This window comes from Neofelis nebulosa, chromosome 3, assembly GCF_028018385.1.
Source record: "Neofelis nebulosa isolate mNeoNeb1 chromosome 3, mNeoNeb1.pri, whole genome shotgun sequence".
NCBI classification, from domain to species: domain Eukaryota; kingdom Metazoa; phylum Chordata; class Mammalia; order Carnivora; family Felidae; genus Neofelis; species Neofelis nebulosa.
The window spans coordinates 67,522,561-67,537,814 of record NC_080784.1 but is presented as its reverse complement, the minus strand read 5'-3'; the positions used below and the strand labels follow the sequence as shown (position 1 = coordinate 67,537,814).

At 34.2% G+C, this 15,254-nt stretch overlaps 1 protein-coding gene and 1 long non-coding RNA gene across 5 annotated transcripts in view; one reads left to right on the top strand and one right to left on the bottom strand.

Moving 5' to 3' along the window:
* Positions 1 to 15,254, bottom strand: part of FSTL5 (follistatin like 5) — a 789,672-nt gene that overhangs the window by 537,813 nt on the left and 236,605 nt on the right. The window lies entirely within an intron of this gene.
* The window catches only part of LOC131506914 (uncharacterized), a 65,578-nt gene that overhangs the window by 27,462 nt on the left and 22,862 nt on the right, over positions 1 to 15,254 (top strand). The window lies entirely within an intron of this gene.

The window sequence follows — 15,254 nt, the reverse complement described above, 5'->3', positions numbered from 1 at the left end:
ATACAACAGGGGTGCCTGGGTGGCTCAGTCGGTTAAGCGTCCGACTTCAGCTCAGGTCACGATCTCACCCTCTGTGAGTTCGAGCCCTGCGTCGGGCTCTGGGCTGATGGCTCAGAGCCTGGAGCCTGCTTCCGATTCTGTGTCTCCCTCTCTCTCTGCCCCTCCCCCATTCATGCTCTGTCTCTCTCCGTCTCAAAAATAAATAAATATTAAAAAAAAACAAAACAAAACACTGTAAACCAGCTACACATAGTAGACATATTTAGAAAACTTCACCCCCAATTCTTTGACATGAGTGAAAATGAAAACATAACAAACCATACTTAAAATATTCAGAGATGGAAAGGTTATGAGAGAGATCATAACTATGATTTCATGATCCCATGATCCCATATCATGATCCCATGATCCCATGATCGTGGGCTTGATCCCTGTGTCAGTCAGAGAGAGAGTGACACCTGTTTCTTTCTAAAATAAAAATAAAAAATCTTAAAAAAGAGAATAGAAAAACAATGAAGATCAACTAAACCAAAGTTGATTCTTTGAAAAAAATCAACAAAATATACATACATTTATCTGGATTCACTAATAGAAAACAACGTGTTGGAGGAGAAGAATCAAATTATTAAATTCAAAATTAGAATGGGGTCATTACTACCACCTTACTGAAATAAAAAGTGTAACTGAAATAACAAGAGATTGACTCAGTGATCAAAAACCTACTAACAAAAACAAAACCTAGGACTAGATGACTTCACTGGTTTTATCTACCAACCATTTATGGAAAATTACCCAATCATTCTTTTCCATTCATTTCCAAAAACAGAAGAAGGAACACAATATAATTCACTGTAGTAATAGAATAAACGAGGTGAGCGGATGATTATATAAGTTAGTAAAAAAAAAAAAAAAAGAAAAAGAAAAAAAGAAAAGAAACCATCTGATAAAATTCAACATTTCTTTTTAAATTATAAAAACGCTTAACAAACTAGGGATGGAAGGGAATTTCCTCAAATTCATAAAGGCTATTTATGAGAAAACCCACTGCCATCACACAGTAACTGAAAGTCTCCCACTAAGATCAGTAACAAGACATAAATGCCCAATTCCACTGGTCTTTTCAACTGGAAAATTCTAGACAGAACAATTGGGGCTGAGGCTGCAGCTGCGGCCGGCGGTGGGAATAAAAAACACTTAAGTTAGAAAGGAAGAAGTAAAAGTATCTTAATTTACATACAGCATGATCTTATGCTCAAGAACCCTTGAAAAGTGATTAGAATTAATAAACAAATTCAACACCTTTGCAGGATATAGTATAAACACAGAAAAAGCAGTTGTTTTTTTTTTTTATAAACTAGCAATGAACAATCCAAAATGGTAACAGAAATTAAGAAAACTTCCATTTACAATATAGCACGTAAAAGAATAAAATATCTAGGGATAAATTTAACCAGTACAAATCATACGTTAGAAACTAAACACGTTGTTGAAATAAATTTAAAGTGACCTGTATGAAGATCCATATGAAGATATTCTATGTTGATGGATTTGAAGACTAAATATTGTTAAGGTGACAATACTACCGAAGTTCCATTGTGGCTAGCTACTATTATTACTTTATTTTATTTTAAACTTTTTTATTTTTTTAAATTTTTTTATTTATTTTTGAAGGAGAGAGAGAGAGAGAGAGAGAGAGAGAGAGAGAGACAGACAGAGCATGAGCAGGGGAGGAGCAGAGAGAGAGGGAGACACAGAATCCGAAGCAGGCTCCAGGCTCCGAGCTGTCAGCACAGAGCCTGATGCGGGGCTCAAACCCACGAACCGTGAGATCATGACCTGAGCCGAAGCTGGACGCTCAACTGACTGAGCCATCCAGGCGCCCCTATTTTAATCTTTTTTAAATGCTGATAAGAAACATGCTTATAGTGTGGTTGTAATTATTTTTAAGGTGTTCTGTTATTTTTAGAATTTTGACATGGTATGTTTACATATGAATTTGTTTCCATTTATTTTGCTGAAGTGTTTTATTTTATGCTTATTTAGATGATTGGCACATTTTTTTATCTGGTAAATTATTGCCTAATATCTCCTGGGGCTATTACTTCCATCACATTCCCAGAAGTCCTGTTAAGTTTTTTTATTTGGTATTTCCCATCATAACCTTTATAATGTAACTACTCTATATAACTTTTTTTTTCCCCTTCCATCAAGTTCTCACGCATAGAGCTGATTTTCTTTTTCCACTGTCTTAAGTTGAGGAATAGAGTTACAGAGTTTTTCTGGTTCTCTTTTAAACAGTCAGAGAATCAATTTAAGGCTTCTTTCTTCAGGGTTACAGCTTCTAGTTTCCAATCTTCTGAGGTATAAATTAATTGTTCCTTTCTCTGCAATGCCAAACCTCAGTTTCAAAGTTCTATCTTGCTATGAAACTGTCTTCGGTTCACTGCCATTAGCTTGTATTTCATTCTGAAATTTGATGTATTTATAGTTAAAAGTTGCTTGCTAGTAACAATATAGTCTCCCACTTTACAAAAATATTCCAGAATTTAATTATGGTTATATTTACACTTGTACACCCTAATGTCAACTGCCAGTAATCTGTGTTGACCTCAGAAATCATGTCAAAATATTTTTGCCAGTAAATGTCTATTTTACACGTATAATTAAAAATTGAAAAGCAACCTAAAAAATGAAAGCTTTGTTACATTGTTCTATAAAATGAGACATATTTGACATCATGAAATAATATAATGGTGAAGTATAATTGATTAATTGTTCTTGGCTAATTAGAAAAATATAAAAGCAGACATAAAGAATGCAGTATGGATTTTAGCCAACCCAAGCCACAGTGCTCATAGAATTGTATACATAGAGAAATAGGGTAGAAAAATTGCTTTATAAAAAGTGAATATACATATTTTAGACTCAGAACCATCATCCTATATAGTATCATGTATCATATATACATTGAAAACAATTATTTCAATTTCACAAACTAATGCCTGTTAAACTAAGTTGATGATATAAAATTTGTTATTACTGGTTTTGCAGTTTGGTTAGTAGATATGATGCTAGAGGCAGGGAGACTTTTAAAAAAAACTCCCAAACATTCAATGAGTAGGGATGGAGAAACTAGCATAATTCTGTCTTTCTATTGAGGTTATCTCAGGTGACACTTTTATTTGTACCCAGGAGAACTTTATTCTCAATTTCACAAAAGAAAAAAAAATGTTGTTACTGTTAAAATAATCCAGTGAAGACTGAAGGCTTCTGATATGTCAAAGAATGGCAACTGTTACATTCTTTTCCAAAGCAAATGCTATATGTAGATCTGTAATATTTTCCTCATAGAATTTACCCACAACCAACAGAATTCCTAATTTTTAGATCTCCTTCATTTTTTTAAAGGTTTATTCATTTTTGAGATAGAGAGAAAGCATGAGCGGGGGATGTGTGGACAGAGGGGGACCGTAGATCTACAGTGGGCTCTGGCAAGCCCAATGTGGGGTTCAAACTCACTAACTGTAAGATCATGACGTGAGCGGAAGTCCAAAGTTCAACCTACGGAGCCACCCAGGCACCCCAGATCTCCTTTATGTGAGGGAGATCCCATCCACATCTCCTTTTCTCTTCCCAATTTCACAAACTACAGATAAGGAATGAAGAAATCCTAGTGCACGTGTTACAACATTCTTTGAATTGAGTCAGAGGAAACTAAGAACAACAACAACAAAAAAAGCAGAATTCTGAGAGAGGGCCTTGAAGTGGAAAATGAGACAGAGAGAGAGAGAGAGAGGGAGCTAAAGACAGTTTTTAGAATGTTTCTAACATTGTCATATTATAATTTTACTTTAAAGTTTTGCTAATCTTTTTGTGTTCTAATCACTGCTAACAATATTATATATTTGTATGGATAAAATAATTTCGGTATGTGTTTACACAAAAAGATATAACCCAAGCTTGTCAAAGGTTTCTTTGTAAACTTGCCATACATTTCTCCCTATATACTAAATAATCCATATTTCAAATTTCTTTGCCAAACTAATTATAAATCAATCTAATATGTTCATCCATTGACTTATTTTTCCAATGACATCTAAATTTTATGGTCTCCAATTCTGTCTGGTAACTTTTGAACTTTGTGTCTTAAGTGATTCATTTTGTGTTCATTAATTGCCATTCTTTTCTTACCTCCTTCTAACATGACTTCAGAAGATACAGAGCTTTAACAAAACTTTTAAATAATGTGGAGCTCTAGGGAGCAAATTTACATCATAGATGTTGCTAAATAAATTAAACAAGAAGGCCATTAGACAGAGGTAGCTCTAACGCCGTGGCAGCTTACGTAAGCAAACCAAAAGTCTAAGCCTGTAAATGCCTCAAAGTTCCAAAATCAAAACACTCAGAACAACCAATCACCATCACATGCGGCCATCTAGGCTTTGAGCCATAGTCAATCAGGTAATTTCCTTTCTTTGCTTCGCACTCTCATATAATTATTTTTCTTGGCTCCCAATTCAAATTGAATTTTGCTCAAGTAAACTTACAATTTTTAATATTGCGTAGTCTGTCTTTTAGCCAAGCTTTCCATTTGTTTGTGCAGAAACCCATTGGGAATCCCAGAATTGGTCTGAAGATTATTTTAAACTGAAGACATGTGAAATTCAACACATGCAGAAGGAAAGCCTACTTTGACCTTCCCTTATTTGACTAAAATTGGCAACTTCCTGGAAGTGAGGCTGCTATAAATTCGCTCTTCAAAGTGTGTCAATTCCTGGAGGAAGAATAAAAATAAGCCTACATAAGGCACTGAAGGAAAGAGAGACCCCTCATGTCTATATAGATAAATATATAAACTTTCTTATCTCTCCTTGGTTCTCCTAAAAAGCCATTTACCTTTCTTGAAGAAAACTTTCTATTCTTCCTAGAAGAAGAGACTTTCATCCCTCTTCCCTTTCCCTACTTCATTAGGTCTCCAAGCTTGTAACTTTAATCATTTAAGGAGCCGGCTATTTCTTTTGTTACCTCCATGCATAGTATGCATACACATAAACCTTTTTTTTTCTTCCTGTTAATCTGTCTTTTTGTCAGCTTAATTCTCAGACACCCAGGTACTGAAATAAGAAGAAAGAGGAAAAGTTGCTTTCCTCTCCTACACTTCAAAGCATGACTAAGATTTTATGCTACTCTCTTAAAAGTTGCTATGCTTTTAAAAACTGAATTACCTAATGCAAAATATTTATTGGATTTCTGATACTTTCACGAAATCAGATTGTGAGTTTAAATTAGTTTGTCGTTTTGAAATATTATAATTGTAACTTGTAATAATTTCATAACTTTGAAGACCACCCCAGAAGATTTAGGATCCATTCTTTAAGATCTGACTCTGTTTTCATTCTATGTTTAAAATACTATTATGTATAAGTCCACAAAGAGTAAAAATGTCTCAGAGATGACTGTTAATCATGTTAGCATACTTTCTGTGGAATCTCTAAACTAAGTAGAATGTAATGAGTTGTTCCATTTGCTTGGTTGTTAGAATTTTAGTAGGTATATATGGAAAGGGGAGGTGTTTAGACTGTACTTCTTAAATACAGTTGTAACTAATCTTTAAATTTTGAACTCTACATTTGAAAGAACACTTAGAATGGAACAAACATTCAAAACTTAGCAGAAAGAGGAAATAGGTTTCTTTTCTTGTGAATTTGTGGGGTTTTTTGTTTGTCTTTTTAGAGAGAGAGAGGAAGAGGGATGGGTAGAGAGAGAAGGAGAGAGAATCACAAGCAGGCTCTGCCCTGTCAGTGTGGTGCTAGACCTCATTAATCATGACATCACGACCTGAGCTGAAATCAAGAGTTGGATGCCTAACCGACTGAGTCACTCAGGCACCGCTTGTGGATTTGTTTTTGATACAATATGATGTGGTCTACAGAATGTCATTTAAGAACAGTTGGTGTGAGATGTCTTACAAAGGCCTCAAGTTTCCCCCACCAGGGACCTCTGGGTGGCTCAGTTGTTTACGAGTCCAACTCTTGATTTCAGCTCATATCATGATTTCATAGTTCTTGGGATGAAGTGCCTCATCAGGCTCTGCACTGACAAGGCGAAGCCTACTTGGGATTCTTTCTTCCACTCTTTCTGCCTCTCCCCAGTGTACGTTTGCTCTCTCTGTCTCTCTCAAAATAAATAAACATTAAAAAAAAATGTACACACCTGGACCATAGCTGATTTAATAAAGGGAGAGGACTAACCCCAGATTTGTTCATTAGATTTTGTTTATCTCAAATTTGGAGTTGGAAGTGAGAGACTACTAGTTGGTTTCTGCATGGAGTTGAAGAATTCTAACATTTAGAATTGAAGGATGTGGACTTGTCAATGCTTCTGTACAGAGCATGGACAGCTTTCTGCTGAGGGAATTGACAGTGGCAAAAAAAACAAAACAAAACAGAACAAAAAAACTATCTGGTTATCTAATGACACTCTGTACCTTGGTTCGTGTCCCTACTTGTGGATCAAATACATCATGCCTTTGGCTGATATCATAAGAAAAGCTGAAAACAAAATTGTCTCATTCTTGCCATCACTTAAAACAATTTCGATTCTTGCATGTACAATTACAAATATAAAAATTATATTAATGTAATTATCGAGAAAACAATTTGTGATGTTATACTTTAGATGTGTGTAATGCTCCTTGAGTTCAACATACCAACAGGAGTACTGAATATAAGAGAACTGGTCTGTGCCCTACTCCTTAATCTACATAATGGAGATGGAATTACAGAGCACACACAAATGTGTTCAAGGACTCATAGATTACCTTTTAGCCTTCTTTGTCTAAGAAATTTTGCTCCAGATATGTCACAAAGCCACACATGTTAATTTCTGTTAATGTATCTATATGGTTGCTTAGCTTTGCTTTGTATTGTTTTAAAATTTTACCTGCAGAAGTTTATAAAATATGTTGTGGTAATTTAGGATCTACTGAAAAATTAAAATGCAAATGTACTTATCTGAGAAAAGCCAACTTTATTTTTAAGCAATATATAGATGACAAGTATGTTAATATATCTTAGCCATGGATGCCATTTATTTATACCCATATGAATGTGCATAAATATTTAAAATATATATATAAATAAACATAAGTGATTGTTCATACCAGCACTTTGCATTTATTTTGTTTACAATTAAAATTTAATATGCAATGTGTGTTTTATTTCAACACCGAATTTATTATAAATATCTAATGATAATTATGGCTGTAAATAAGATTATATTTCTAACAATTCTTGCAAGAAAAGGGACAGAAAACTATTAGTGTAGAAATGTTCATGGGCTTCCTTACATTCCACACAAAGAGAATCTCTGGCCCTTGTAACTCATGTCCGAGGTTGTTTCTAATTTTAGACATGCTCTTTTCAGATATTCTTCAATGTCATCATGAATCTCTCTTTTTTGTTTTTTTTCTTTCCTCTGAAACTATTTTCCTTACCATTGGCCTCATTTTCCTCAGTAGTGCTTCCACCCTACAGCAATGATGATTTCAAGCTACTCTAGACTTACATGGTGCCAACAACCTTTTATCTTTGTAGAAGAGATAATCATCATTTGGGATATCAACCTCTTCAAAAGGTTTCTAATTTGTCCTAATTGGATCAGATGCCCATGCCTGATTAATCCATGTGACTAGAAAAAAGGGGTAATATGATAGGTCAGGTGGAGTGGCATACATTCCCCTTCTTTACAGTAAAGCAAGAAAGGTTGTTAAATAGCCTTCCAGATTGACAGGAGCAATTTCTAAAAATAAATGTTAGAGTGCAGAAAAAAAAAAAAAAAAAAGAGGATCACATTTTCCTTCTGTCCTGAGGAACAGAAGTAAAGAAAAATTCCTTTTTAATTACTTATTATTGTTTAGCTCTGCTAACTTCTGGAGATTGATCCACTAGGTTTCTCACTCTGAGAATGATTGCTGTATACATAAAGACAAAATTAAGCTGGACCGAAAGGATGGACTTTGTGAAGCTTTAACATTTTTTAGGAGATCTGGGATAGGAAGCACAGAGCAATGAGAATAAAGGGATAAAATGTTCTTTTAGGAAGGCAAGAATTAATTCCTAATTTCACCCATATTTTAATTTTCTTTAGACATATATTTGGGAATATGATAAATTTGAATATGAACATTTTGATTTATATATTTAGCTCGATACAGAATTTATATTTTAGTAAGTGCATAGATCTCAAGTAATTCACTTTTGACAATCTTACACTCTATTAACACTTTTATTAAGATATATAATATTTCCATCTACATCAAGTTCACTTCTGACCTTTCCTGGCAATCCCAAGCTCAACTCCTCACCTCAGAGAGAAGCACCATTTTGATATCGGTCAAGACACACTGCCTAGGGCTCTCAGTACTCTTTGTGGCCCCTGGAAATGTTTTATTTTAAATCCGGAAGGAAAAATAAGGTTTAGGTGAAAGGAAATGTTACATAATATTATTATTTTTCTTATTACACAAGAAGAGTCAAATGTGCTTAGGGTCCACAGTCACAATGCAGCCCTGATTTCTTTCACCATAGAAAACTTTATCTCCTTTGGATTTCATGAAATCAATCATACAGTACGTGCACTGCTGTGTTTGCCATCCTTCATTAAACATTTCTTTTCTGAGAACTATCCGTGTTACCATATGTAAGATTTGGCATTTTTAATGACGAGTGTTATTCCATTATATGAATATATTAATATCCACTTATCTATTCTCCTGTGGATGATTACTTGAGTTGTTTTCCTGTTTGGGACTATCATGAACAAGACTGTGATGAACATTCATGCACAAATATTTTTGGAAATACGTTTTCACTTATTAAGTAAGTATTTAGTGGTGAAATTTCTTTCTCATAAGGTAGATCTATATTTAATTTTATAAAATATTACCAAAATATTGCTCAAAGTAGCTGCTTATTTTACACTTATATGTGAGTTCCACATTTGCTACATCTTTGCTAAATCGTGTTCTTATCATCCTTCTGGATTTTAGCCTTTCTAGTAGATATGGGATGGCATCTCATAGTTACACTCATTTTAATTTTCCTGATAAATGATGATGATGAACATCTTTTAATGTACCTTCTAGACATTCATATTTTCATTTTTCAATATCTATTCAAGACTTTTGTCCATATTTATTCAGTCATATATAATTTTATATTGATTTGGGGGCACCTGAGTAGGTCAGTCAGATAAGTATCCGACTTCAGATCAAATCATGATCTTGCATTCGTAAGTTCAAGCCCCACGTTGGGTTCCCTGATGTCAGTGTGGAGCCCACTATGAAACCTCTGTCTCGCTCTCTCTGCCCCTCTCACACACGTGCGCTCTCTGTCTCTGAAAATAAACATTATAAAAAGGCTTTAATTTTATATTGGTTTTTAAAAGTTCTAGGGGCGCCTGGGTGGCGCAGTCGGTTAAGCGTCCGACTTCAGCCAGGTCACGATCTCACGGTCCGTGAGTTCGAGCCCCGCGTCGGGCTCTGGGCCGATGGCTCGGAGCCTGGAGCCTGTTTCCGATTCTGTGTCTCCCTCTCTCTCTGCCCCTCCCCCGTTCATGCTCTGTCTCTCTCTGTCCCAAAAATAAATAAAAAAAAAAAATAAAAAATAAATAAAAAAAAAAATAAAAATAAAAAAAAAAAAGTAAAAGTTCTGTATAGATTCCTTTGACAGATATATATGTATGCGTGTGTTTTAGTCTGTGGTTTGTTTATGCCTATTAATTTCTTTAATGAAGTCTTTGGATGAACAGAAATTTATTTTTTATGAAGTTCTATTTATTTTTTGTCTTTTTGATTTTACTTTTTGTGTGTTATCCTAGGATATCCTTTGTCTATGTCAAAGCTGCCTAGAGTGAAGGCTGCAGCATTTTCTTTTCTTTATTTTATTTATTCTCTCAAAATAGTTTTGTCCAGTTCAGATTTGTTGAATGTACAGATATGTTTTAGAATCATATTGAAATTAAAAAAAAATACTGTCTTCTAGCTTTATTTAAATCTATCGATTTGGAAGAATAAACATCATAATATTAAGTTTTCCAATCCATAAATATGGTATGCCTCTCTATTATTTAGGTTTTCTATAGAGAGGTCTTTCATTCCTTTGTATGCCTTATGATTAATTATTTGACATTAAAGCTATTTGAAATGCTGTTTTATTTTATTTTCTAAATAAGAAAGAAAAAGAGACATTGATTCATCCTTTCTGGTAATCTTCATTATTTTGTTTCTGAAAATCTAGGTTTTGATCCAATACAATTACCCTTAAACCTGTACAACTTGGGTTGCTGTTGTTGCTTTTATTTTAATTACTCTTATAGTGTATTCTGTAGGAAAGAAATATTTTTTTTTCCTTTTTTGTTTGTCCTACAAGTGTTTTGGTTTTTTTACTTTCATTAATTCTGGATGTACAGCTGAAATAATTATTGAATTTTCATTTATTTTATTTTGTTTAATGTAGCCTTTTAAAAATGTTTATTTTTTTGCACACATGCACATGCGAGACGACCTGTGAGAGTGAGCAGGGGAGGGGCAGAGAAAGGGAGAGAGAAAATCCCAAGCAGGCTCTGTGCTGTCAGTGCAGAGCCCAGCATGGGGCTCCATGTCACAAACCATGTGATAATGAGCGGAGCCAAAATCAAGAGTTGACGTTCAACCAAATGACCCACACAGGCACCCCAAATTTAGCCTTTAAAAGATATTATTTCATCATTCTTTATGATGACAATTTTGCCATTTTTCTTAATGTTTTTCAATATGATCCATGGCTTTCTCCTTTGGTAGTTTACTACCTTATTGATGCTGTGGCAAATTGCCACAAATTGGATGGCTTAAACAACCCAAATCAACTCTCTTACAATTTGGGAAATTACAAGTCTGAAATGGTTCTATTGACCTAAACCATAGGTATTGGCAGCACTGTGTTTCTTCTGGAGGGCCTAGGGCAGTGTCTATCCTTTGCAGCTTCCAGAGGCTGCCTGTCTTTCTTTGGCTTGTGGTACTTTCCTTTGTCTTTAAAGACAGCAACATAGCATCTTCAAATATCTCTGTTCCCTGTTCTAGGCTTTCATTATCTTCTCAGATCTCACTCTTTTGTCTCATTTTTTCCTTTATAAGGAGGACCTTTGTAATTATATGGAGCCCATCTAGATAATCCAGGATCATCTTCCCCATATCCCTATCCTTCTCCTAATCTCATCTGCAAAGTTCCTTTTGCCATATAAGGTAAGGCATTGACAGGTTCTGGAATATGGACATATGGGATATGGGATATGGGATATGGACATCTTTGGGGAGCTACTATTGAGTGTACACAGTTTTTTTGTTTCTTTGGTTTTGTTGTTGTTGTTGTTGTTCGTTTGTTTTTAACAGAAGTTCTATTTAGATACGATTTTCTTTGATTTGATTTTGATATACCTGGGTATGGTTTTATTTTTTTCCTCCTGCATAGTGTCTGCTGAGATTTTTGATTCCACAGGTACTTTTCCAAATTTTGAAAATCTTAGCAATTATATCTTCAATTTTTTCTCATTCTAATGAGATCAATTCTCATCTCTTTTCTTTTTGAACTCCAGTTTACATATATAGAATATATTTTATTGCACTAAAGATCTCAAATGTTCTGTCAATAGTTCTTACTCTGTATTTTCTTCTTGCTTCAGTTTAGATCATCTTTAAAACCGCTGTCCAAATTCACAGATTCTTTTCTTCCCTGTGTCCATTTTTCTGATATCCAAACGGAGATGTGTTTTTCTTAACATCTCCATGTGGATTTTTAAAAATAGTTGACATTTTCTACTTCAATACTTCCTCTGTTCACTCAAGTTTCTGCTATACATTTTAGCATATTTACTACAAACTTTTAAAATTCTCTGCTTGATAATTCTAACATTTATGCCATCTCTACAGTGGTTTCTATTAATGGTTTCATTCTTTGATGATGTTATATTTTATGGCTCCTTTTCATGATTTTTTTGTAATTCGGAAGAAAATGATATAAATAATATTACCTTCAGAAAAGGGCACATCCTTTATCTTTCTGAACAGTAACGTGAGTCCCTGAGTCGATAAATGTGTTCTTGGGAAATTCTAGCCTAAGCTAATGTTTATATTGAGTTCAGTTCTGATGAGGTTCATTCACTTCAGCAGTGCCTGGGATCTCACCACCAAGGACACTGTAAAAATCACTTTTTTTGATTTACACACAGAACCAACACTCTAAATCACAGGAGATTTGGCTCTCAGCTATTTGGGTTAGTGAAAAATTCCATTTGCTATCTACTTCTGCCTCCTACTCCTACTTCTGCCTTTATGATGTTCAGATGTTCTCTCGTTTGTTCTCTGCCCTGCTTCCCTGAGCCTACATTTTGAAGAACTGTGGTCTAGCATTCAGTGAAAGCTTGAAAAGCCTTGGTGACTTTTTTTTTTTTTTTTCTTAACTTCCCTATCCTGCCACATCCTTAGGATGCCGTGCTTTAGACTCTGAGAAGACACAATGTGCTCAGAGGCGTTGCTTTACTTCCTGGGCTACACAACCTGTAGCAGCCATGCCTGATATTTCCCAGAATGTTTACCTCTAAGGAGCTTATCTTAACTGTTTCTCCCTCCCCACAGTGTTCAACAGCCATAGCCTCCTAGTTACTGAAGGCCCAGAAAGCCTCATTTCGTTTTCCTTCAGTTATCCAGACCTGCCCTCAGTCTTCGGTGGGCTCCAAATGCCTCAGATGAAAGGTCTCTCTATCCACCCTTCCGCTTCTTCAGTCTTTTGGCTGCAACTCCCGTTCTCACTGAAGAATGTAGAGAGTTCACAGGTAGATGAAGACTTGCTTGCAAGGTGGAGCCCCTCAGGATTCTCCATCATCATGCCAGACACCATTTGGCATTATTTGCTAGTTGCTAGTCCTACTACCACTACTGTATGTTAATTTAGGTTTGTTTCACTTTACCCCATTGCCTGATGAACTCCTCCTCCTTCATCCACTCCACCAAGGATAAAAGCAGATATAGGTCTCTTTTCTCCTAAGAGGGCCTTGTTGCTTCATAGGTTTTACTTCATGAAAGTTTATTTGCATCCTCATTTCCTTAATGGGTTCTTAAAACTACGATTTTGTCAGTTTTCTGTTTTTTTCTTCATTATTTGAGTAAAAGTGATATTCTCTTGAAACATTCTATGTCTTACTTGGAGGCAGAAGTCTGCAAAGTTTGATACTAAGTGTATACTAACTAATCCTGACCTGAAGGCTTATTGTCAAAATTAACTTACCTGTAATATTTAAATTATTTTACCTATTAGATAAATTAAAAACAATAGTGTAAATGAAGTCTAAAAGTCAAATAAAATAATGCATAAAATCCGTAACTTTTGACTAAAGAATCACATAACACACTTTGCTGCAAAATTATTTGAAATATATTTTGGAATTTTCAATTTATCTATTGTGTATATGAGAATGTTCATATAGTATTATGTCTTTACATGGGAATGCAGTTTTATTTTTAAAATAGAATTACATTTTTTTTGGAATAATAGCAGTGGGAAAATAATGACTTTTTATAGCAATGTCCTTATTGACATAATTCTCAACTCAGTTATATTGATAGAAGAACTTCACGTTTTATAAAAAAGATTTCAATGTATCTATAGCCAACTTCACGGATTCCTTGTTTAGGTGAAATATATAACTTTCAAGGTATTATATGTTTACTCATGGAAGGTAATAAAAATATAAGCTGCTTGGTAGAATGTTAAATTGAAAATTAATCTCTGAAAAAAGAAAACTTTACAGATATATAATGACAAATAACAAAAGGTTTAAAAGTTATACGTGGGGAAATAATGGATGTTGCTTTTTAATGTAACACCATCCATCTCACTAGCTTTGATTAGACTTTTAGGTATTGTCATCCTTTCTCTTTCTTTTTAACAGAAAATACTTTTGACACTTGTCAGACACAATCAATAGTTCTATTTTTGACCTTATTGAAAAATATGTCTCAGGAGAACTAGAGATGGAAAGTGAGAAGATAAAAATCTGGACAAAGGAAAGAAGGGAGGATATAATGTAGTAGTTTTCAAGTGATCGTTACAGAGTAATCTGAGGTCATTGGAAAACAGTTTAACTCATCATATAATAAGAAGGACAAAAAAATTACTTCATAGTGCTTTTAGCCAAAGCCTTGAAAAACATCTGGAAATTCTAGTTAAGTTTTGTTTTGTGCATCAGATAGCAACTTAGAAAGTATAAGAAATAATCTCATTTTTTAATGTAAACATTCTTACGCAGTGTAAAGGATGCCACCTGGCTTTGGAAATAAATATGGTTAAGGTCTTAGCTTTAAAAATTAAAGAATTAATTGAATTCATTCATTCATTTCACAAATATGTGAGGGATAACTAGGCACAGTATAGACTAAGGAATAAAATGGCCACAGTATTAAGCAATACCTTTTAATTTTGATCAGACCAGGTAAGTAGAATCCATTAACTGCTTTTGAAAATATCTTTAGGTAAATTAAATGTAGACCTTATCATCATAACTTTAAGAACAACCTTTTTATTAAAAAAATAACCATGAAAAAAAATATGGTGGGTTTATAGAGAGCTAAGCATACATTAAATTATATGACCATTTACTTTTGGCTCAAGGCAAGGTTCCTTATCTTCATGAATACAAGACACAACTCTTAGGAATGATTTAGACATTTATCTGCCTGCAGGCCCTGAAGAAAGATGGCTTATCACAGGATTATTTTACTTCCCTTTCTCCCCTTTAGAATGTATTATCACAGGCAATCTAAGTAGGTCCTTTAGACCATACCTTAAAAATGTGGCTGTTTGCTCTCTCTATTTAGAAGATTTGCACTGTAATCTGTTATATAATGTGTGAGCCTGTGGACTCAATTCAAGTATATATCTTAAAGAATAATGCTACAAGTCCTTCTGTTAACTTTACAATGAAATCATCTAAATTATAGTAAGATTAGAAAATTATAAAATTTAATTATTCTGAAGCTTTTTTTATTTATAATTTTAAAATTTAACTCTGTATTCAACTGATTTGTGACAAGTTGTGCTTAAGTTATTTGAAAATATAAAATACAGGAAAATTTACCTTTAGGATAAGACATTTATTTTATGCATTTAGACAATATATAATGGACACTGCTAATTTATAAGCTGTATGTGTCCATGTGAATT